Source organism: Eupeodes corollae, chromosome 1 (assembly GCF_945859685.1).
Source record: "Eupeodes corollae chromosome 1, idEupCoro1.1, whole genome shotgun sequence".
NCBI lineage: Eukaryota > Metazoa > Arthropoda > Insecta > Diptera > Syrphidae > Eupeodes > Eupeodes corollae.
In genome coordinates, this window is record NC_079147.1 from 247,342,285 (window position 1) to 247,368,040 (window position 25,756).

Consider the following 25,756-nt stretch of genomic DNA (forward strand, 5'->3'; position numbering starts at 1 on the left):
TCACCTCCAAAATTTTAAGACTAAATATTATTTCATCTCCAAAACAATTTTGTGCAACGAAGAATAATGTTTTTAACATCTGATAAAATTTTGAGAAAAATCGAATAGACAGTTTTTTTTATAAAAAATAAAAATCCAAAAAAACATTACTCAAAATTGATAAAAATTTAATATCGATTCAAATATCTTTTCAAAACTTTGAGATATTGGCTTCAAACTAATATTATCTTATAAGAAATATTGTTTTTAACATTCGATAAAAGTTTGAAAAAAAATCGAATGGACAGGTTTTTTACAAAAAATAAAACTCTAAAAAAAATAATACTAAAAGTTGGTAAAAATTTACTTTAGACTCAAATAGCTTTTCAAAAATTAAATATATTGGCTTCGAACTTATTTTATTTCACAGAAAATATTGTTTTCGATATTCAGTAATTTTTTTATAAAAATCTAACAGTCCGTTTTTTCATAAAAAATAAAATCTACAAAAAATAGTACGCAAATTTGGTAAAAATTGATACGAGTACATATAGACAAACTTTTAAGCAAGACAAATCGACCGACGGGATGGGAAGTTATCAGTGTGGGTCGTATCCCATCTTCTTTTTTTGTTTGGCTTCATTAGAAAAATGTTTATAGAAGAAAATAGATAAATATAAAAGATTAAAATATTATGGTATTTTTTAAAGCCCAATAACTTAAAATATCCTCATAAAGGGTGGTTAAATTTTAAAGGCTGACGTTGAATGTAAACTTAATTGGGAAGTTTTTGTCTACTTTTCGTTTGCCATTTCTCAATTTTAGACTAATTAAATTCAAACCATGGAAAGATAAACAATCGAGCAACACGTAAAAGTAATTTTCGTTTAATGTAATCATCTAAATGTGCGTACAACCTGAAAATTTGAAAAACGGGTCTGTAGGAGATGTGAAAACACCAGTGCTCGTACAGTTCTTACTGCCAGGAATATTGCTGCTATGTAATATTGTGGCTGAAAAGCCGTCCAGCTCAACTCGTCGCCGTTGATGTGCCCAACAATTGTACCTCTCACGCTCGTTGTTGATGAACATTATGCATACAAAATTGCATTTACAGGCTTACAAGTTTAAATTGACTCGAGAATTGAGAATTGAATTTAAAAAAATTGACTTCAAACTATTTTTATCTCAAGGAAAATATTAATATCCGGTAACTATTTCATAAAAATCCAATAGTTTTTTATAAAAAATAGAATCTACAGAAAATAGTAAAGTACTCGATATCTCACTCATAGAATTTGTATTTGTTTATAAAAGAGTATCAGTATCAGTATTGCTGGTAATTTTTATTTTGTCACAACATTCAACTGAAGACTTTTTAACAAAACTCAATAACCTACAAACCTTTTAAGCAAGACAAAACGGGATGGGAAGTTATCAGTGTGGGTCGCATTTCAGCCTCTTTCTTTGCTATTGTGAGATGATAACGAAATTGTTATGGCTCGAATTGCAAGAAATGTATGTGGATGCCATGAGGTTTCGACAGGACGGTGCCACCTGCCACATAGCTTACGAAACAATGGCACTTTTACAAAATCATGTGATTTGAGTACGTTTGACTTCTTTCTTTGGGGTTATTAACTTCCCATAGGAAGTTATTGTAATGGGTCCGATTTATCAAATTGAAAATTTTGACATTTCTCGACGTTTCAAGATCCCTAGAGTCGAAATAAAAGATTTTTGGAAAGATGTCTGTGCGTGCGTGTGTGCGTACGTTCGTACGTTCGCGATGTTTTTTTCGTCGTCCATAGCTCAAGAACCAGGAGAGATATCGACTTCAACAGATAGTAAAGCAGAAAGATGCAGAAAGGGCTCTCAAGAAAATTCCGTGGGTGGTTTTTTTTACCATAGCAGTTTGAAAAAAAGGTGAAAATTTGGGTTAATTTTTTGCAACGAAGAATAATGTTTTTGACATCTCATAAAATTTTGAGAAAAATCGAATTGACATTTTTTTTTACAAAAAATTAAAAACCGAAAAAAAAATTAACAAAAGTTGGTAAAATTTTTTTTCAAAAATTTGAGATAATAGCCTTTAACTAATTTTTACTTATAAGAAACATTGTGTTCAACATTAGGACAAATTTTGAGAAAAAATTGAATTGATAGTTTTTTACAAAAAATAAAAACCTAAAAAAAAATTTATAAAAGAAAAAGTGTACGTCGATTAGTCAGCAAGAAAGAAGAGTCACCGACAATTTTGCACCATCGGATGGAGGCCAATATTTTGTTCCTTTATATTTAACATTAATTAAAGCAATTATTTGCATACCATAAACTTGTAGCCAGTAAATATATTCATGATGTACAGCATTGAACCTTATGGACTATATGACATTTTAGTATTATTCCATGCTTCGTCTTGCTCTTATTCTAAACTCTTCAATACCAATTGTTTAGTGTCTCATTCAAATAAAAGCTTCAATTCTAAAGTAATCTGCTATAGTACATGCTTGAATATTTAAATAGTCAAAGATTTTAAGTCTCTAGGTGTCAAAATTGACCAATATTTAAAATGGTCTAAGCACATTACAGATTTCAAGCCATATTTTCTTTCAGCAATGGTACGAGTAAGATTCTTTTGCTGGTTGAAAAAAATATTGATCATTCTTTACTCTAAAAAATTCATACAGTTCCTGTGTATAATATGTTCTGGCGTCTCGTAGGAACCAAATGTCCTCGATGTTTAGCCGATTCTTTTTTGTAAAACATACAAATACTTTGCATTATCGTAAGCGGTCGCCATTCTTCGAAACGGCAGCAACCTAGTAATTTTGAAAGAAATATGGACTAATGATGTCACCTGCTTCAATTTTAATGAACGTAACGGTATTATGTTAATGGCTTGACTTTTGTCTTGTCAAAATCGTAAAATAGACGGGGTCTAAAGTAAGTCTTCTATTCTTCTTCTTCAATTTCTAGACGTTTTTCTAGTGTTAAACAATTCATGACGATTTGCTAAACCTTACTCAATAGAAATGTCAACACAGTTTGACATTCTCAACTGTTAAATTATCGATACTTCTCAAGTAACCAAAAAAACACACTTTAATGGTGATCTATTAGGCCAAGTTATTAAAGAAAAATGTATAAGAGACATTAAAAAACATTTTTTTTGTCAAAATGTGCCAAAGTCATTTTTAAGTTGAATACATTTTTTTAACCTCAGTTTTTCCTGAAGAAAATGACCGCGTTTATGCTATATTTCGAGTAAGTGCATTTGTTTGTTTAAAAATGTCTCTATTTAAGTATTAATTGTGTTTTTGTTATCAAGCTTGTTTTTATTTTTAATACGCCTTGCCTTTAAGCGAATATAAAAATGCAACTTAAATTTATAATTTGTCTAAATAATTTGCCAATTATTTAAGTTGTGTAATAAAAAAGTCATTAAACGGTAGCTATTTTATTGCTGGAAACCCCACTGGAATACAAAGTTAAGGTGTTAAGGTACTTATGTATGACGAACTGCTGCCAGGTTTATTAACCAAAAAAATCACAAATTTAAAGTACTCCTACATATGGGAGTTATTTCTTTTTGGAAAATTAAGCGTGTCAATTTTTACTTTTACGACCTTTTTACGACAAACTTCATTGCAGTTTATTTACACATTGATTTATGTTATTATTTTGAGTACATGCTTTTTACTACAGAATGCCAAATTATTTCAAATAAACTAATACAATATTATCATGCACCAATGTTTTTCAAATAATATTCTTAATAGTTCTATTTTTGAAAGAATTTTAACTATGTATGTTCTCATGTCTATTAGATAACATACTTCCCTAAAAAAGAGTACAAAATCTCAGTATTAAAAATATTAATTAAGTATTTTTCAAAGCAATACAACAAACAGAAATAAAATTTCTTCATCACCCTTCGTCGTCATCAGAAAAAAAGTTGCATCACATTTAAAAATGCATTTAAGATCATTAACGGCCAACGGGGGAAAATGAATATCGACCCTAGTCAATGAAAAGTTCAATTAATTTACATATTTGTTCCCTTTTATAAGAATGTTTACGAGCACATAGCGTTTCATCAATAATGTAGGGAAACTTAAAAATACCATTAATTGAAAGTTATAAATACAAATAGGCTAGATACCAATCAATTTATAAATGTTCTTTATGGAAAAATAATAATAAATTTCAATGAACTATGCTATAATGAAATAACCAGCGGAATTCCTCTCCTGAAATAGTTAACAATTATACTCTGGCTCCAGTTTTGATCGTACTCTGAAGAAAAGAGATTCGTTCTTTAGCCGTACTAAGTGAATGCAAAATTAAGTATTCAAGAATTGAAAATCAATGTACCCTGACATGTCTTCTTTCTAAACATTTCCTTTTTCTTTAAGTAAATAAAAGGTATTCAAAACCCTCTTAATGTGTGTGCTAGTTATAGATAAGTCAAAAACGCCCATAACATTGAGGTGTTTCAAAACTACTTCTACGAAAATTAGTTTTAAAATGGTTCTGAGTTTTAATTTTTTGAGAAATTTGATGTAAGAGTTAATAAAATGATTTTCATTGAGTTTTTTGTTAAAATTAAAACTCAAAACCAGTTTAAATCTACTTTAGCCATTGAAGAAGTTTTCAATTTACAACCCTAAACAATTTCGTAAACGATATTCTATTAAATCCCGAAAAAAAAACAATAATTAACGTTAAAATATTTGTTAATTCTTTGCAAGAGACAATGTCGAATTTTTAAAAAATGTTTGACAGCTTTGATATGTGACAGCTTAGACGTGTTCAGATTTCAATACGAATGCCTCATTAAATATGATAAGCATTCGCATTACAGTCGGTCAGCTGGCCCATCCGTTCTTACCTGCCAAAGTCACCAGTACATTATAGGTAATAGATGGTGGAAAGCCTGGTTCATCACGTAACATGCAAGCTGATGGTGGGATTAGGGGCGGGGCTCCTATTCTTTCGCACTTTACCAACGTCATTTCGACGCTAGAAGTGGAATAGAAGAGGAAGAAATTAATGTAGGCCCTTAACTAACAATCATTTTGCCGTTATTCATTCTGGGCTCTTGGAGTAGATCATTGTCAAAATTATCCTTTGACCTAAATGAGGAAAAGGTGACAGAAGATAAGGTATGATCGTACCTTTCTCAAAAGGGTGTTCTATCTACATGACTTTCCAGTACGCATTCAGAAAGTCAGGGTTAAGTCTTTTTAAAAAGCTTTCTAACCTTTCTTTCGGCAGATTCTGGGCCTGATGGAGAGGTAATTTTTAAAAGCAAGTTTTAGAGTTACACCTTTAATTATGTTTCGCATTTTAACAACCGTGGCATGATGGTTGTTGCGTTGGACTGTCATGCCAGAGATCTTTGGTTCGATCCCTGCCTGTGCCACCTAAAGTTTTTTCACGGGTACTGCCTCTTGTGAGGAATTGATAAATTTTCCAAGAGTAATTCTTGTCATGAAAATGTGTTTCTCAAATTAGCCGTTCGGATTCGGCATATAAACTGTAGGTCCCCTCCATCCCTCCAATTACTCGCACACAGGAATGGTTGAGAGTTGTAAGTCACTAGGCCCTGGTTCTCTGAGGACTGTTGCGCCACCCAATTTATTTATTTTTTTTATTTTAACAACTTTGCATTTTTGCAATGTCTTAGGGTCTTGGTTCTGTTTTGTCATGCGTTCACACGGCTCTTATAGCATTCTCAATCCGTCTGAAATCTGAATCTGCTTTACCTTCTTAATTCCTCTTTCTTAGATAAACCATTTTGTCCTTGATCACATTAGGTCCATGTGCGATCCGAGCTTCAGCTATGGTAAGCAGTAGACAATAGGGTAGCTAAGCACCCTGCCTCATCTTTAAAGACTTTTGGTCGTCTTTCCCACACCAGTTCCATTCGGATTCTTTTCACATTGGCACCTGACATTGTGAAGGATATTGCCGCAGGATCGCTAGTAATCGTTCTTAATTGCCTTGGGTTTTCGCCACGGTGATATTTGCATCGGAGCAGTCGGAGCTTGCTTGTAGTACCCGAGGCATGATGGTTATTGTGATGGACTGACATGCCAAAGGTCTTGATGTCAATCCCCCAGCCTGTGCCGGGTACTGCCTCTTGCGAGTAATTGACAAATCCTTCAAGAGTAAGTCTTGTCATGAAAATTGCTTTCTTAAATTAATGGTTCGGATTCAGCTAAAACTGTAGGTCCCATCCATCCCTGACAACAGTAATTGCACACAGGAATGCTTTAAAGCTGTAAGTCACTAATGGCGCCACCTAATAGTCGGAGCTTGCGGAGAAAATTCTCCCCATCTGATATCATTCTCTCAAAAGCTCCCACATCTCCATCGTCACAGTCAGAGAAATCCATGAGACACCCAGAAATGGACTCATCGACTTCACTGGCGCCACTGCTAAGTACTAAGTTTATGTGTCGACTTTTTCTCTTTTGAGGCCAAGCCATCGTCAACAGCTGTGACTTCTGCCGGCTCAAATTTTCTTTTCTTTACTGACGTTTGATTCCATCCTGTCTATTTAGATTTTCATCTCTGTTTTTGATTTTATTGGTTACTGCAGCTAAAGATGAAAACATTTTGGGGGGGGGGGGGGGCGATGTAAACATAGGTAAGACAATTAAAACAATTTGCAATATTTTGTATGCCCATATTTTTAATTGTTTATCATCTTGCTTAGAGCTTCCTAGAACCTAATTAAATGAAGTCCCCCAAGGAAGTCAAATCGGGCCTTTACTTTTTATTTCATTCTTCTTTTCCGTACTGTGTTCGGAAAATAGATGTTCTTAAATTTCAAAATATTGAAACAATGACTATTCTCTAGGACAAAACTGTCTCTATTTATTCTTTTAATTTTTTAAGACCGATTTGGTTGAAAGACTTGACTTTTCCAACGAATAAGATATGTTCTGTTCTTTAATTTAAAATGTATCAAAACGAAAAGATTGATTGAGAACATTATCAACAAAAACCTTTATTGAACGCTTAATTTCGATTTTCTTAGCTTTGATAACGTTGTAAAAGCTTCCACACCTTTTAAATAGCTTTTATTAAGTCATGTTTCCTTAAATATTCATTAGAGGAATACAAATACACAGGATACAAAAAAAGGAGTCAAAAGTTACACATTTAATATTCAAGTAACTTGATATACAATTATCTACATATAAATGCGCTGCTAAGTGTTAAGCACTAATTTCCAAATTGGTCAAATAATGTAAATGCCCATCTAAAATAGATATATGAACCTACTTTCGGCATCCGGTTAAATCCTCGAACCAATAGAGAATATCTAGATTAGTCTATAAAATATACACCTTGCGTATAACATTTCCCACCTATAGGGTTTGAAATACTTAATATTCGATTAATTCCATCCATTATAGACTTGTTTAACAGCTATCGAATACCCAAAGGGCCTCCAATAAAACATTCAAGGCATTAGCATTCTCTGTATATGTGTATAGGGTTGGAAGATATACTTTACTATGCTATAACAACAATCAAACATGGTTCTCTTCAAATTGCCTTAAACTAAAACATCGTTAGCTGAAACCATTGTCCTTCCTGATGATGCCTGGAGTTTACATAAGTACGACTATATTTAAAGAACAGATATCCATCTGTCAAGACTGCTTTCTCGAGTGTGTAATCGATTACAATATTAAACCGTCTCGTCGTTGTAGTTATCGTTGTCGTTGTCGTAGTCGAGGCGGTGCGGTGGTCGTTGTGCGGTATAGTGATTAGACCCGCTGACTATTACACACCTTCTACCGGTAACCCTATGCCTGTGGCAAAACCATCAGACTTCCCCATCTCACTCACCCACAATCATCTGTCATTTCGAACAATCTGTGCATTTAAATCAATCGACACTCTCAAGCTTTGCCATTGCCATACATCAGACACCACGCGTCGGTCGCCCGTTCACTCGGTCGTCGTCGTAATGCATGCGCCTACCTTACCTCTGTATAATCTGACAAGTCAAGCTGCTTTTCAAATCAAGAATTGGGGGCGTTTTCTGTGTATGGGGTGATGAACTGATAGCTGGTGGCTGCCACACGCATGTCCTTGCACAGCACAGTACAGCTCAGGCCAAAGTGTCAGGTAATCTATTTCCTGAATCTCAAATGCCCACACCAACAAAATGATATTTGGATATCTCGACCAATTTCTATATAGACCTTACCTCAAAACAACAACAAACAAAAAACATTCGTCTTAACGAGGATATCATCTAAGGATTCAAGGACTGGATGGAGTGACAGTTTGATTACCAAGTACGGTGGTATAGTATACCAGTGTCGTACTCGTAGGTGGTTGCGGAGAGTGGCAATAGGTGTGGGTGTGAGGTAATTTGTAAATCCTCGATAAGTCCAACAATGACATCCACAAACCGGCAACTTTACGGCTTCGGTGTTCTTTTACCTTTTGGTTATTTCATTCCCTTGTGATTCCACATTAAAACCATTAGCCATGCTTCAAGCTCCAAGCTCTGAGTAGTGTAATTTTGAATCAAACACCCAACCGAACAAGAGCCGTCCCAGAGATGTGGGAGCAAATGATGATGATGATGAGGTGATGGTGAAGGCAGCGTAGCAGCAGAGTGGTCTACTCAATCTGGTGGTATTTTAGGTCCTGTGATGGCATTGATCAAAATCATGATGAGGACGATGGTTTTGGTTGAAAGCAAACCGTATCTTATGAATTTGTGAAGGACACGATGATGGAGAAGCGGTGTGGTGCGTGGTGATTATGATTGAATCGAATTTTACATGACCTTGACACTGACGCATGAAAAGTGCCAAGAAATAATAATGTCCTTTAAACTTATGTATGTTGTGAAAGGAGCCTTCGTCCTTAGTTCGATGGTTGGTTTTTTGTTTGGTAATTTTTGTTTGAGGTTTATTCGACGAAGAGGGATTATAGTAGAATTTGTGTGCACTTATGTTCCTGTCAACGAGCGCTACCTCTCCAGGACCGACCGGCAGACGTAGTTGTTGCCCGTTACATTTTCCGAATCATTATGTGGGTTTTTTGTTGTTTATATTTTTTTTTGTTGAAGGGGGATTTATTATATTAATTTCCTTAATGGAGATGTCAGCTCATATCGAAGCGGATATCGGTGCGTAGTGTTTGGATAAATTGCCCGCTGACCAAAAATGCCTTTATTAATGTTCATTGGATATGACTGAAGTATTTATAAATAAATATATGTATAGGATACGAAATAATATAAACACTCATACACATATAGATATACTATTCACCCACATAAAATACTTTCGCTATACTGGAATGAAAAATGTGCTGGATGGAGTGACCATCGCTTCGAAAATGAAAATGTATTACTTTGATTTTTATAGTCTAGGATAGTCTAGGATCTGTGGTATCTCAAAAAACTTCATAGGAGTTTATTGACATAAATTAAATATGTTGACATTTCTCGGCTCTTTAAGGTCTTTAGATTTTAAATAAAAGGCTGTACGTGTATTCGCATATTCGTACGTCCTTGCGTCTCTGCGTCCGTAGTCTGTACGTTCTGAATACCTTTGTTCGTACTTCATACCTCAAGAATTTTCAAAGATATTGATTTCTCATATGTAAATGTTGCTTTACAAAATACTAATATCAAAATGAGCTAAAAGGTCTTCTTCATATTTAAAAAAGTGAAACATTGGCCCCAAATATCACTCGAACCAATGACGATAGCGACTTCAATTAAATTTAATACTAATATCAAATACTAATATCAAAATGAGCTAAAAGGTCTTCTACATATTTAAAAAAGTGAAAAATTGGCCCCAAATATCACTCGAACCAATGACGATAGCGACTTCAATTAAATTTAACATTGTAAAGTTAATTTTTTAAAAGCTATAAGAAACTTTTTTCAAAAAAAAAAAACACATCAAATTCAGAAAAATGCATGAAATCTTTATTTGATTCGGTACGGTCCATATAATTTATTGTTTGAAGATTATTTCATGGAAATGTTGACATTGACTGCGCCTCAAATGGTTAATTCGCTTAGTCCAATTTTTCCTTGTTGCTCAATACGGTATGCAAGGCCTTAAAGTTCCACTATTCTGCGCCATATATCAGAGATAATTTTCTGGATTCAACCTATTCGGAAGAAGAATTGATAGCAGCGATAGAAAGAGTGAGAATACACAAGGCAGCTGGAACAGACCGAATTCGAGTTGAATTTTTCAAGTATGCATCCCGCGATTTAATAGCCCAACTTCTTTGCTGTTATAATGAAATCTTCGAGTTTGGAGTCATTCCTCCTAGTTTTCCGTCTTCAATGATTTTCCCATTATTTAAAAAAGGAGATGCATCTAATCTCATTATCGTTATATATATCGTTTTTAAACGCGTCTATGATGATATTAGTACCCGTGGCAAATAGTGCGTTGGACTGTCATGCGAGAGGCCTGCCTATGCCACCTAAAGTTTTTTTCACGGGTAATGCCTCTCGCGAGGAATTGACAAATTCTCCAAGAGTATTTCTTGTCATGAAGAGTGCTTTCTCAAATATGCCGTTCGGATTCGGCTTAAAACTGTAGGTCCCTTCCATCCCTGACAACAGAACTCGCACAGAGGAATGGTTGAGAGTTGTCAGTTACTAGGCCCTAGTTCTCAAACGGACTGTTGCGCCACCAATTTTATTTTATTTTATGAAGATATTTGCGAGTATGATATTCAGTAGGCTTACTTTGTGGGTAAACGTACACTCTAAGCTCAGTGAGCTGCAAGCTGGATCTCGATCTGGATATTCAACTTGCCTTTTTATAGATTTTAGGGCAGCATTTGACAGCATTGAGCGAGAAGCACTTTTTCTTAAACTTTCGAATATCGGCATATCTTCCAGAATTATAAGTATTTTAAGATCACTTTATGCTAAAGATTCAATAGCCGTTTGGGATGGAGAATGCTTTTCCAAAGATTTCAGTTCTTCAATTGGCCAAGGATGACAAGGATGTGCCTTGAGTATTTTTTTCTATAATCAATTTATTTAGGGTTTAGGCAACGGCCTAGTCACTGATAAAGCTTCGGTTCCCATCGATCACCGAAATCAAGCATCAGTGAGCGTGGTTAGTAGAAAGATGGAGGACCGTCTCGAAACCTACCGCGTGTTGTTGTCATGCGTTTCTTTCTTTCTGTTGTTCTTTCTCTTCTGTACTTCTGTATTGCTCAAGGTGCTGTGTTCTCTACTCTGCACATTTATGTGCAGAGTAGTGTGAAATGTAATGTATTTGGGGTTTAGTGGAGCACACAGGAGGAGGAGGTGAACTTTGCGGGAGAAAATTTACCGGGCTTATTGTATACTGATGATATCGTACTTTTATCGGAATCCACAGACCAACTGCAAGAAATGGTCGTGACTTGGAAAATACTTCGATACATGGAATTTATCAGTGAACCTTAGCAAATCTATCATATAATGATCTTCAGAAAAGGACACGGAAGATACGCTAGTTATGAAAAATGGAAGTACCAGGTCAGGAAGTCCAAGTTGTTAGGGAAGTCAAATACCTCGGTGTGACCATAACAAGTAACCTTTGTATGAAAAAACTTATCAAGTAAAAACTTCAGGAAGCGAAGGCTGCCCTCTGCGTTTCCTGGAAAAACTGCATTGAAAATAAATCCATCCACCACTCAGCAAAATTTAAACTCAACTCAAAAATTCAAACTGTGGCAACTGTTATGCTTTACTCCTCGCAAGTGTTAGGCTACAGAGAATATGACGATGTGGAAAAATTATTACTTTTCTTTTTGAAGCTAGTCTTTGCTCTTCCATCAACAACGCCTAATTATTTTCTTCATATTAAAACAGGTTTGCCACCGCTGTTCATCGACACGCTCAAGATTCATTTCGATTACCCTATTAAAATACTCCGATTGGATTCATCAAGGCTGGTCAATAGAGTATTCAAATGTATCATTATAAATCGACTTAATTTTGTACAAACTTAGATCAATCTTGGTAATTTGACGGATGAACCGATCGAATTTGATTTGGACGATCTATCAGCTTTTAAAGGAAGTCTTAAATCTCTTGTTGCGAAATTGGATGAATTGGAAAAATTGGAAGCATTGCAGTATAGAGACTTTTCGACAATTCTGTTTATTTACGTACCCATTGAGCCAAAAACGAGCTTCGTCGCTGAACACATTTTTTCGGTAAAGAAGTGGATCTTCGGCTGAATTTCCAAGAGTCCATTCACCAAAAATTGTACGTTACAATAGGTCGTTCGGCTTCAATTCTTGCACCAGCTGTATTTTGAAAGGCATCATACCTAAAATTCTTGTACTAGCTGTATTTTGAAAGGCATCGCGCCTAAATCCTTTCACAAAATTTTCCACGTTGTAAAGTAACAGAGGCCCAATTGCTGCAAGCGGCGACGAATCGGTAATTGATGGTAATCATTAACACTGGCGGATACAGCTGAGATATTTTCTTCAGTTCCAATAATGTAAATTTGGTGCGAATTTTAGTCAAAATAGCCCGAATAGCCGCTTCAGTGGGTCAATTAAACTGACCATAAAATGGAAGAAGCGCGCGAAGAACTTTCTTAACAGAGAACGCATTTTGATAATAAAATTCAATAATTTGCAAGTGTTGTTCGTTTGTGAACCGATTCATGGTTAAATTATAGACCAAACTGAAGATGTTTGACAGTGAAATAAAATACGAAACGTGCGTCAACTGTTTAAACAGGTGTTTCCAAAAAGATAATAGTTAAAAAATCCCCCTTTACAAATCACGGTTTTTTTGATAAAAATGTTCACCTCGAATAATTGAATGCATCGAAGAATGGCGTTTTTGAAATCTGGGCCCTATTTTATACAAATTGACAGGTGACAATTTTAAAAATTTGTCACATTTGTCTGACAGATCTGTATATTATAAAATATTGACAAGTATCAAATTTGTCAGAAAAATACAATGACAAATTTCTCGTGACAATTTTATTATAAAATCTTGAAATGTGTTATGATGGAAGAACGATGGAACTTAGAGCAAACCCTTTGCATTTTGTTTCAATTTTCATCGTTTATTGAGAAGTTTTTTCTATGTTAGAACTAACAGAACGCTGCCAATCTTTCAGTTTCAAAATCTCACAGTTGGCAAAATTTTGTTTTAATATTAAAAAATTAAGTGTATACAAATAATACAAATCAAGAGCTTCAAAATCAATAAAATTCTGAAAATAAGTATACTTAGTTGCTTTTAGAAAACAAAGAAATTTTATTCGCAAAACTTGGTAAAGCCTTGAGGTATGAAATTATAGTTAATAAATGGAAGAATATCGCAGAAAAGCCAAAATGTCTCAAGGCGATGTATTCAAGTTAAGACTGGAAGCACCTTCGAGATGTCATTTAACGATTTTAAGTCATTATTTATTCTTTGTTCAAAATTCCGAGAGCTTCGGCGACGTATTACACTAAAAATTGTCATCACTTTCACTTGAAAATATATCGTTTATCCTTGTAGTACTTTTCACTATCAAAACTTGACCGTATCTGAGTTTCCTGTAGCAATTGTCAATATTGGAACTTTAATTTTGTTTTCTATTTCATAAAAGAATTGTCAGAACAAAATTGTGGTAAAATTCCTGACAAATGTGAAAAAATGCTTGACAATTCATTGTCATGATAATTTCGTTATGACGAAAAGATGAGAATTGTCGGTTATTTTCATACAATTTAAAAAAAAATTGACAAATTGTTCATGGAACAAATTTTGACAGTTGTTAAGTTGTAAATTGACAATTTGTTACCGATCTTTATTGTCAATGTTTATTAAATATACACCTGGTAAAATGTTTAAAAATATCGAAATAAAATTCCAATAAAAGTAAGTGAAAAAGTAATTTTCGACTCGAATATCGTGGCAATTTTTTGTAGTACCTGTGGCATGATAGCTAGTATATTGGACTGTCATGCGGGTTTCCCTTCCTGTGGCACCTACATTTTTATTCACGATTATTGCCTCTTGCGAGGAAGTGACAAATTCTCCAAGAGTAATTCTTGTCATGAAATAGTGCTTATTCAAATTAGCCGTTCGGATTCGGCATATAAACTGTAGGTCCCCTCCATCCCTGTAATTACTCGCACACAGGATTGGTTGGGAGTTGTAAAATACTAGGCCCTGCTAATTTTTTTATCTTGGCAATTTTTAAAGATATTGGCTTTGAATAAATTGTATTAAAACAGTTGTTTTAAACATTTGTTAAAGTTCTTAGAAAAATCGAATAAATAGTATTTGGTCTATACAAAATAAGAATTTAGAAAAAAATGATTTTCGACTCGAATATCTCGAGAATATATTAAGGACTTTCAAACTATTTGATTTTCTACAACAAAAAAATATAAAAATCCAACGTAAAATGTTATTGTTAACATTTACTTAAGTATTTAGAAAAATTCAATCTAAAACTTTTTCTTTTACAAAATATGAAAACCTACGAAAACAGTTGAAGACTTATAAAAATGGAAGATATTGAGTACAAGCTCTTATTATCTTAATCAAAAAGTTGTTATTTTGTAAATCTTTTAGAAATATCGATAAATGGGAAGTTATCAATGTGGTTCCTTCTTTTTTTTGATAATGCTCGTAGCATTTTTAATAAAAAAATTTAATGCACACTGCGTTAGAGAAAAGCCCAAAAACCCCTACAAAAGGTAAAGAGAATGCCATGTATAGGTATTACAGGAGCAATGAGGATCACTCCTAACGCTAGAATGGAAGCAATATTAAACCATTTACTTCTGAACTTATTTTTTAAGGAAATTGACCTTTTTCCTGAAAGCAACGAATACTGACGGTTCAAAAATTGGTGTAGGAACAGGTTTCTACTCTAAATTTCTTAATCTTGTCCACTCCTTCAGAATTTTAGTTTGAAGCAGCATCTTGCGAGCCTAAGTCTTGGCAGTGGCACCCTACATTCCAGGCATCAACGATAGCATTATCACAAGGTGATATCAACATGTTCATCCAGCAGCATTTAAATCAAATTCTTAAGCAGACACTTCTTCAAGAACTTGAAGATATTAGTAAAAGGGCTTAGTTAAGCCTCTTAATGACTTGACTAAGACAACCCATGAATCATAGGTTTAATCACTCGTTTAAGAAAGTTTACAATGGATGTACATTGATCTACCCTATCATCAACCTAACGAAACTTAACCTCCTGACTTTTTTGTAGTGTATAACAATCTTTAAAATAAGGTTTAGGTGATGAATATCGAACAAAGTATCGCCAGTGCTCAAATTCCAAAGCCTTCTATTTTTATTAGATCAGTATGGTATTCAGGGTAGGCTGATTTCAAAGGTTGCTAATAGCACTTTAAAAAAGTTTATGAGATACCATTGAAAAAGTCCAACTCTTTTAACCCCCGTCTTGGCGAAAAAATAAAGAATTGTTATAATTTCATTATAATGAAAATTATATTGCAGGTTCTTGAGAGCTGTTAAACAAATGCAAAATCCTGGCAGCTTTACTTTGAAACTAGGATTTCTATTTAAAAAATGTTTTAGAAATAAAAAAATTCGAAAAAAATGAAAAAATATGATTTCTCTAAAATATTTGACTAACTGCGATAAACCCAGACATTTTTTAACCATTGTTCTCCAATTCTATCAACTACTCGAAAAAATAGCCACAATCTTTTTTGTGAAGAATAAGATGAGCTGCAATGTGTATTTTCAACTTCTTTAACTTTAACTTATTAAATCCATACTTTTTAAATAATAAGCAAAAAAGGGTACTTTTCCACCTTTCACCACCCTTAAAGCTTTAGTTTCTGTCATAAATGAGAGAACTTTTAAGGGAATTTTTTAGAGTTAAAAATCTAACTTTTGTGGACTATTTTCGATTTAAAATTTTAAAATATTTTATCTGAAACAACGTTTTCTGACATTGTCGTACGGAAGTCGAAAAGCCCTTGCCTTTGAAATATCAAAAAAAATATTTTGTGTTTGAAATTTGGTTTGTTAAAAAAATGTATTCTAAGCCAAAACAACTAAATATATATATATATAATATGCACTTTGTTGTAGAAAAAAAATAAGATAGGTATGGTCACCTTAAATGCTTTATTAAAGTATTAAAGTTCGTTTAATATTATTGGAGCGATATGAACAAAAATAACTTTATCGTATTTTTTCCCTGTGGGCGCAGAATAAAAAAAGGACTTGTTTTTTTCTTTTTTGATGCTTCCGAATTGAATCAATAAATGACCGGAGGGGTGTGGTCATTTGGGGGATATTTGCGATTACGGGTTTGATGTTTTAATTCCTTTGTTTTTTTTTTTTCTAAATACTTTTGTTTTATGGATCGTACTCGTATTTTAGATAAACTCACATTCTATAAATTGTGTTTCTTTTTTTTTTTGGTTTCTATTTCAAAATGAACATCACAAAGATAAAATTCTAAACATGCATTTATAATAAATAGATTTTGTTTGTATATGAAATATTTTCGAACATACACACACATTTTATTGAAAATTTTTAAATATTTATCAAAAGTTGAATAAAATGTAAAAATTTGCTATGGAATTATAAAATTAATGAGATATATTTTTGTGTTTATTTATTTTGCAGATTTTTAATGTTGTTGGCGGAGATTTAAACAAGTTAAACGGAAATATTTAGTAGAGGTGAGTTTTTTTAGATTACATTTTTAAGTCATGTCAGATTCTATATGAAAATTATTTGGAAAAATACTGCGAATATGAAATTTATGATGATTTGTGAGGATTTATTTCTGCCAAGCTGAAAAATAAGCTGCATACTTCTGCCATAAACAAAAAATGTGTTTCAATGTTTCAAACAAGCGCTTAACAGAGGCTTAAACTCAGTTTATTTTGGATCTAGTTCACTTTTTAACAAACATTTTGTTATGAATGAATCCATGAAGCTTAAACCTTTCTTTTTCAGAACAAAAAAATTTATCTGACAATATTTGATTTCTAAAGCTATGATTACACCGTAAACGTAAAGAGTCAAGGCGTTGACTTTTGACGTCAACAAATAATACACATTTTATCTGTCAACCCACTGTCAACGTTCACAGTGTCATTAAATAAAACTTTGACTGTCACATGAATGACACCCTCCGATCAATGTTGTCCCAAAATGACATAAATGTGAGTTAAAGTGACGTTTAGTTAACTCTGTCAACGCTGTCAAACTCTGACTCGCAATCTATTGATGATCGCACACGATTTAACAGAAAAATATTATTTTAATTTTTTTAATTTAAGCTGGGAAAGAATATTTACATTGTTACAATATAGGTATACTTTTGGGAGCTTTTAATTTGTCACTGTCAGTCGCTCTTTAAAGGCTTATAGTTCTTATAAAAATTTTATCAAAACTTGGATAAACAAAACGAACTTAAATAAAAATCACATGTTAAAAGTAATTAATAGGACAATCTGTCAACTTAATTTCCTTATTATACTTTGCTATGGCATTACATTAAAAATATACCTTGACTCGGTGCAAAAGTGTCTTTGGGTGTTACAGTGTCATTGAGTTGACCGACCGTGTCAAAAACGGGTCATAGTGTCCCAATAGCATTGACTCATACATTACACGGTCACAGAAAGACAAAAAATATGTGTCAACGTGAGCGTCAATGTCATCGCGTTAACAGCATTTTCCATTGACGATTACTCGACGTGACACCCTTGGGACAGATTTTGACGTCATTTTTACACCAGAGAACCAACGCGTTGACCGTCTAGTAATTGTTTAAGAGGAAAAAATCCGAAACAAATTTTAAGTTTTTAATCCATCTGGTAATGGGATTTCACAGTTTATGAATTTTGATAGAAGCAACAAACAAAATTTTGATATTGTGACGTCCATATGGTATAAGTTATGACATCTGGTCACCCCAATCATTATTTCTATTTGTTCTCAATGATTTCACTCAAAGAAACAGCTTTGATTTCAATTCCCTAAATGCAAATTTGGTAAATAAAAAAACGGCATAAACCGTAAGCTGAACAAGAGAGAGCTCTTATCAAGTCTTTGATTGAAATCAAAAAGAACAAGCGATGTTTGGTACAGTCGCATAGCTTTAAGTCCAGTCGATTCTTGTAAGCTGACCATTTCATATAGAAGTGTTTTAATTGTGTAATTTTCTAGTAGTAGAAAAATAAACTTATTTAAAGTTAAAAACGTGTAGTTTTATTTGGCGCCCAACTTTAAGTGTCGCGTTGCTAAACATCTTGAAAGATCAATTTAAGCAATAAAGTCGGCCAGTTTTCAACCGAAACCCACTCTGCCAGAACACTAAAGTAAAAATATATACACTTAATAAACCTACCAAAAGACTAGTTTCAAATTAAAGTTCTTAAACGTGAACCGAAACTGCATTGAATAAATTGCAAAATTGCATAAAATCAATAAAAAAAGCATAAATTGAGAAACGTGAATCAAAACTGTAGTGAATAAAAAATTGCAAAAGCTGAAGAAAAAACTTAAACTGAAAAAAAAAAAAAAAATGAATTATAAATTATAAAAAGTGAAACAAATATTATTAGAGAATAAATGATTTAAGTTCTTTTTTATGAAGAAGCCATATATTTGTGCTTGTAAATCTATAAATAAAATATAAAAAAAAAACAAACAAAATTAAAAAAAAAAAAACCCTGAACTTTGAGTGATTCATAAATTTGGACAAGTAAAAGAATCGTACAAAATTTACCAGCGAAAGCCTAAAGAGAATTTGAGATGCAGCAAACAATCGTAAGAAGATAAAAAGAGAAGAGCGTAGCAGCATCCATACATTGACTTAAACAACTAATTAAAATAATTATAAATTATTTACTTGTAACTTAAAAAAATTAAAATTATCTATTTTGTAACTAACCTAATATTTAAAAATTAGCCTATAATTTAGTTTAAGAATACATTTTTGGTTTGAAATTTCGTTTGCCACCTTTCTTTAATTTTACTATAGTTAAAACTTATAATATAACAAATTGCTAAATATTTTTTTGTTTACATTATTAAAAATTGTGCCAAAATGAATACTGAACAAATGAATGCCATCATAAGTGCTGCTGTCCAAGCTGCGACAGAGCAAACGAGACAGACTTTTAACAATACAATTGATGAACTAACAGTGAGACTTAGGCAGCTAGAAACACCAAGAGCCGTAGAAGTTTATCAACCAGTAGGGATTGAGGTAGGAAAAACTTGTGATGAGTCGTTAGACCTCGTAAAGTCTTTACCTGAATTCAAAGGGGAACAGGTGAGATACATTTCATGGCGTCAAGCTGCTTTTGCAGCTTATAAATTGTTTGAAGGGTTTGAGGGAAGTTCGAAGCACTACCAGGCAGTTGCTATTATAAGGAATAAGGTCGTTGGATCTGCGGATCAAGTCTTGTCTTCTTTTAATACTGTATTGAATTTTAAAGCAATTATGTCCCGATTAGATTTTACATATGCGGACAAGAGACCGGTATATTTGATAGAGCAAGAAATGTCAACCTTACGTCAGGGAAGATTATCAATAATAGAATTTTATGATGAAGTAGAAAAGAAATTGACATTAATTATTAACAAAACTATAATGGTTCACCAAGGAAATACAAGCTTAATTGATTCACTTAGCCAGAAATATCGCCAAGATGCGTTAAGAATTTTTATTTCGGGGTTAAGAAAGCCAATGTGCGACATTTTATTTTCATCACAGCCTACTGATATGCCAGGAGCTCTCGCCCTAGCACAAGAGTTAGAGTCAAATCAGGCGCGATATGTGTTCGCGAGCTCTTTCTCTAACAGAAATGAACGCTCAATTAACCTCCCACCACGACAATACAGCAATGCCAACAACTATAGTTCGTTTAATTCTCCTCATTATAAGCCTTCTTCCTCTAGCCACTTGCAATCGAAACCAACTCAAATGGAAGTAGATCCGACTATTTCCCACTATAAAAATCCAAGCAATATATCAACACCTTCATTACAAAATCAAGCTTCATCCCAAGGCCGAATGGCTAACAATAATCAAGCACGATCTCAACAACTACCAAACCGAAATTCTAAATGTTTCCAACTAAAGAGACATCGCGATTCTGACAGACAAACACAACCAAAGTTTCAAAGAGTTAATCACATTCAACATAACAAGTGTCGGCCTACAACTAGTGTAGAAAGCCGAGCTTATGCATACGATTATGATTCAGAGCCACAGTAGGATGATGATAATGATCTCTTTGATTACCAATACGGAAACGGGTTGTCGGAAGATGAAGATGAACACACAGGTAATGACAAGGTGTGTTGCAATCAAGAGTCATCCGATGAAATTAATTTTTTAGAGAAATAAAGCTCTTAGTAGACACAGGTGCATCAAAAAATTACATTCGAAATTTCAGTTCACTGAAAGGTATCGTACCTATAAATAAACCTTTCGCTGTAAAATCCATTCATGGGACGAGCCATGTTACGTCGAAGTGTATTGTGAATATTTTTAATAGGAATGCAACTTTTTTTGTGCTTCCCACGCTAGAAACATTCGATGGCATTATAGGATTTGATTTTCTTAACGAAATTAAAGCAAAACTGAACGTGTCTAAGGGAATTTTGTTTTATAATGGGGGAGAAGAAAAATTATTGTACCTCTACTGTAGAGACGTAAATAGTACTCAAGAAAGAGATACTCCTATGGATGAAAATGAACTTTCCCAATTATTAATTCGAAATTCCAAAGTTTTTGCGGACGCCAATGAATCTCTACCATTTAATACCAGTATTGTTGCTACTATCCGAACCACCGATAATTACCCTATTTATTCCAAATCCTATCCGTATCCCATGTCAGCATCCGAGTTTGTAAATAAAGAAATTTTAAACTTGTTAGAGAACGGTATCATTAGACCTTCGCGATCCCCATACAACAATCCCGTGTGGGTTGTTGACAAAAAAGGGAATGACGAAAGTGGAAAAAGGAAAATGCGGCTGGTACTCGATTTTCGGAAACTGAATTCAAAGACCGTTAGCGATAAGTATCCTATTCCCAACACTTCAACTATTCTAGCGAATCTTGGGAAGGCTTCTTTTTTTACCACCATTGACCTGAAATCGGGATTTCATCAGATAAATCTTTGTGAGCGTGATCGAGAAAAAACAGCTTTCTCTATAAATAACGGAAAGTATGAATTTTGTCGGCTTCCATTTGGACTCAAAAATGCACCCAGCATTTTCCAAAGAGCAATAGATGATGTTTTGAGAAAAGAGATTGGGAAATGTTGTCACGTGTACATAGACGACGTTATAATTTTTTCAGAAACAAAAGAGCAGCACTTTCGAGACATAGAAACCATTTTACAATTGCTTTACAAGGCCAACATGCGAGTTGCACCAGAAAAGTCGAGATTTTTCAAAAAGGAAGTAGAATTTTTAGGCTTCGTAGTGTCAAGCAAAGGCATTAAAACTTGTCCTGATAAGGTAAAAGATATTGTCGGCTACGAAACTCCTAGAACCCTTCGCAGTTTGCGGTCTTTTCTTGGACTTTCTGGGTATTACAGAAGGTTCATACGTGACTATGCCCAAATCACAAAGCCTCTTACAAGGTATTTACGGGGTGAGAATGGCAATATTAGTAAAAATCAGTCAAAAAATAAAAAGGTTGAGTTGGACGCGGAAGCACTTGAGGCCTTTGAAAAAGTTAAACAAATATTGGCCTCAGAAGACGTTTTGCTTTTATATCCCGACTTCAACAAAGCTTTTGATTTGACTACTGATGCCTCGTCCTTTGCGATTGGAGCTGTCCTATCCCAGGATGGTAGGCCAATCACTATGATCTCTAGAACTCTCTCCTCTACGGAAGAAAGTTTTGCTACCAACGAGCGAGAACTATTAGCCATTGTTTGGTCGTTGCAAAAATTGCGACACTACTTGTACGGAGTCAATCGGCTTAACATCTACACAGACCACCAGCCGTTGACTTTCGCTATATCGGACAAAAATCCAAACACAAAACTCAAGAGGTGGAGGGCATTTGTAGAAGAATTTTCACCAGTGTTTCATTACAAGCCAGGCAAAGAAAATTTCGTTGCGGACGCGTTGTCCAGGCAGTATTTAAACACACTTCAAGAGCCAGGAAACTCGAATGCATCAACAGTTCATAGTGAAGTCTCTTTTACTGAAACAATACGTTGTGTCAAAAACCCTTTGAACTGTTTTCGCAACCAGCTAATTGTAAGTAAAGGCCCGGAAGCACTTAAAACGACAAAAATTATTTTTAAAACTCAATTGAGGCATTCCATCACTTTTAACAATATGGAAAATCTAATTAATTTGTTGAAAGAAGTTATAAACCGCAATTGTGTCAATGCCATCCATTGTGACTTGCATATACTCGGTCAAATTCAAGACAAACTTATATCCATGTTTCCGTCTGTAAAATTTGTACACACCAAAAAAATGGTTAATGACATTTTCAACCCAAATGATCAGGCGGAAATTCTTTCGACTGAACATAATCGAGCGCACAGATCTGCTCGTGAAAACGAGTGCCAGATTTTAACCGACTATTATTTTCCAAACATTCGTAAAAGACTAAAGGAAATTGTATCTAGTTGTGCGATATGTAAGGAGGCAAAGTACCAGCGACACCCACCAAAACCGAAAATAGGGAAAACTCCTGTACCGACCTATTCAGGTGAAATTATTCACATCGATATTTACTCAACAGCGGGATCTCATTTCTTGACATGTGTAGATAAGTTTTCCAAATTTGCTGTGATAAAACGAATTAAATCACGAGCAATAATTGATGTAAAAGAACCTATCCTAGAATTATTAAATTTGTTTAAGGATACAAAAACAATTGTTTGTGACAACGAGAAAGCATTCACTTCTGAAAGTATTACATCACTGTTAAGAGATCACTTTGGAATAACCATGTATAATACACCACCTTTTCACAGTGTTACAAATGGACAGGTAGAAAGGTTCCATAACACTTTATCTGAGATAGCAAGGTGTATAAAGTTAGAAAAGGATATAACCGATACTTCTGAACTCCTTTTACTTGCCACGGTCAAGTACAATAGGACGATTCACTCAGTAAATAGCTATCGACCGATTGATGTAATTCACTCTTTTTCTCCTCATTTACAACAAGAAATTAAGGAAAGAATGAAACTCAACGGAAAGATCTCGTTTATCATAACAAAAAAAGATTTACTTTGACTTATCATCCCGGTGACGAAGTTTTCGTTAGAACAAATAAGCGAGTTGGAAATAAGTTTCGCAAACTGTTTATTAAAAAAATAGTTCAAAAGGATCTGGGAACAAAGGTTCTAATCGACGGCAAATTGGTTCACAAGGAAAATTTGAGATAGATGTTTGTTAATAGGTGTTCATCAAACGTTTTGTTTAAAGTTGAAATTTAGCTTATCATGAAAGAGCTAAAATGTTTAGATCCTTGCTCTAGTTATTTTTTTTTATTAGATAAATCTGATAGATTCACAGATGATGACAATTTTTGTTTAGTGAAAAACATTTTTGATTAATATTAAGGCGGAAATTCTTTTTTTTTTGTTTTCTCTCAACTTAAAATTTGTTTCTAATCGCAAATATTAAGAACAAGAAGTATCTAATAATTTTTTTTTTTAATCAAAATATTAAAATTTATAAACAAAATTTTTGAAAAATATCTTTAAAAACCAATGTCTTTATCATTATAATATTTGTTTATAAGTGTACAATAATTATTTGAACATAAAGACGAGGACGTCTTCATTTAAGAAGGGGAAAAGTTATGACATCTGGTCACCCCAATCATTATTTCTATTTGTTCTCAATGATTTCACTCAAAGAAACAGCTTTGATTTCAATTCCCTAAATGCAAATTTGGTAAATAAAAAAACGGCATAAACCGTAAGCTGAACAAGAGAGAGCTCTTATCAAGTCTTTGATTGAAATCAAAAAGAACAAGCGATGTTTGGTACAGTCGCATAGCTTTAAGTCCAGTCGATTCTTGTAAGCTGACCATTTCATATCGAAGTGTTTTAATTGTGTAATTTTCTAGTAGTAGAAAAATAAACTTATTTAAGTGCGTTGGCTGTAATTTCAGAGGTCTTGGATTCAATCTCTGCCTGTGCCATCTAAAGTTTTTTTTTAGCAGGTGCTGTCTCTTGTAAAGAATTGACGAATCCTTCGAGAGTAATTCTTGTCCTGAAAACTGTCAAATTTGTTTTAGTTTTGTGAGCACCATGTGACAGCTGATTTGACAGTTCTTGGTTATTTGACATAAGTGGTTTCTCTTATATCATTTTGGACCTCTAGATTTTTGTGTTGTATCTAACTTTGTGTACTTGGTTGTCATCAAGACAGAAACCGCACTATTCTTGAACATGTGTTAGCGTTGGTGGCTCCCTCTACATTGTTTTTTTTTATACACAAACGTTTTTGACCGGCTTGAAATTTGATCTGTTTATAATTGAAAATATACATACATTTGGCTAAAATTTTTATAATTAATTTCTATTACCCGATTTGTTTATAAAATCCATAAAATATAAAATTCATTCATTGTAGCAAATTTGAAAAAATTTAAATTTTTGCGCATAAGAGATAAACATCGTTAAAATGTGGTAAATACTTCAATAAAATTAAAGTAAATAAAATCCTAAGAGTGGGCGCTCGTAATCGACGAAAATAGTTAACAAAAATGTTCTTTGAAAAACATGATCTAAGTGTGAACTACGTGTTAAAATGTGTGAATCAATAGTTGTTTATTTTTTTTAGATCATCATCATAACACTTCAATAATAGAATACCAATTAGTAATAACCTCCCCTCAAGTTTTTAGGCATCTTTAATTGCTTAAAAAAAGTCGTAAAAAAAGAACTAACATGTGAATTAAAATTCACGTCAGATAAACCAATGACATGTGTCAACACATTAATCATTCTATAAACGCAATCAACCATCATCGAAAAGATTTAGATAAACACTTCACGTCATTCGGCACCGTCCACACTTTGTATATAGTTCATTGCATTATCACCTTAACGCCATCTCGTGCCACCACCTGTCGTTATTATTGCCCTATATGAAAATATAAATACCAACAATAAAAATAAAATTTATTTTTTAAATTAAATGAAAAAAAGATAAAAGAAGAACGAAAAGAACAATCATGCAAAGAGGCGAGATCAATGATCGAAATAAACGTCAGATACTTACTCGTTCCTGCCGCCAGACGGCCGCCCGCGCCTGTGAATTTACCCTAATTTATTAGATGATGGAATAAAAATAGATTTTTCTATACGGCATAACAGCGTACTTTTTGATATTGATGCAGTATAATGTTAATTTTACTATTCGATCAATTGATTGAAAGATATATGTAGTCTGCCAGACAAGCCGCAATATTATTATGTGCGGGTACAGCGAATGTATACAATTTAAACGAGTAGCAACATCAGCAACTATTCACAACAAAAACGACCATGGCATGAGTTAGTTGAGTGAGTGTAAATAAACATTAGCCTCTTTTGCCCTGAAGAGGCTGGGTATGAACACTTTGTGACATTTGATTGGTGTCATCTTGTTAAATGTCAAAAAATGACAGCTGTCCAATTAGAATGTTATTAAAAATAAAACATCTTAGCCGAAGACCCTTTCCTATTATGAATCTATAAAGTATTTAAATGATCAATTATGATAAATTTTTACTGATTA

General features: G+C 33.6%; 1 protein-coding gene across 7 annotated transcripts in view; it reads left to right on the forward strand.

The window, feature by feature from the left end:
• Positions 1 to 25,756, forward strand: part of LOC129943273 (dystrobrevin beta) — a 261,581-nt gene that overhangs the window by 59,945 nt on the left and 175,880 nt on the right. For all 7 annotated transcript variants that reach the window (XM_056052587.1, XM_056052585.1, XM_056052586.1 and 4 more), the window contains exon 2: positions 16,643 to 16,698. The gene's annotated coding sequence lies outside the window, so the exon portion shown is untranslated. The remainder of the gene's footprint in view (positions 1 to 16,642; positions 16,699 to 25,756) is intronic.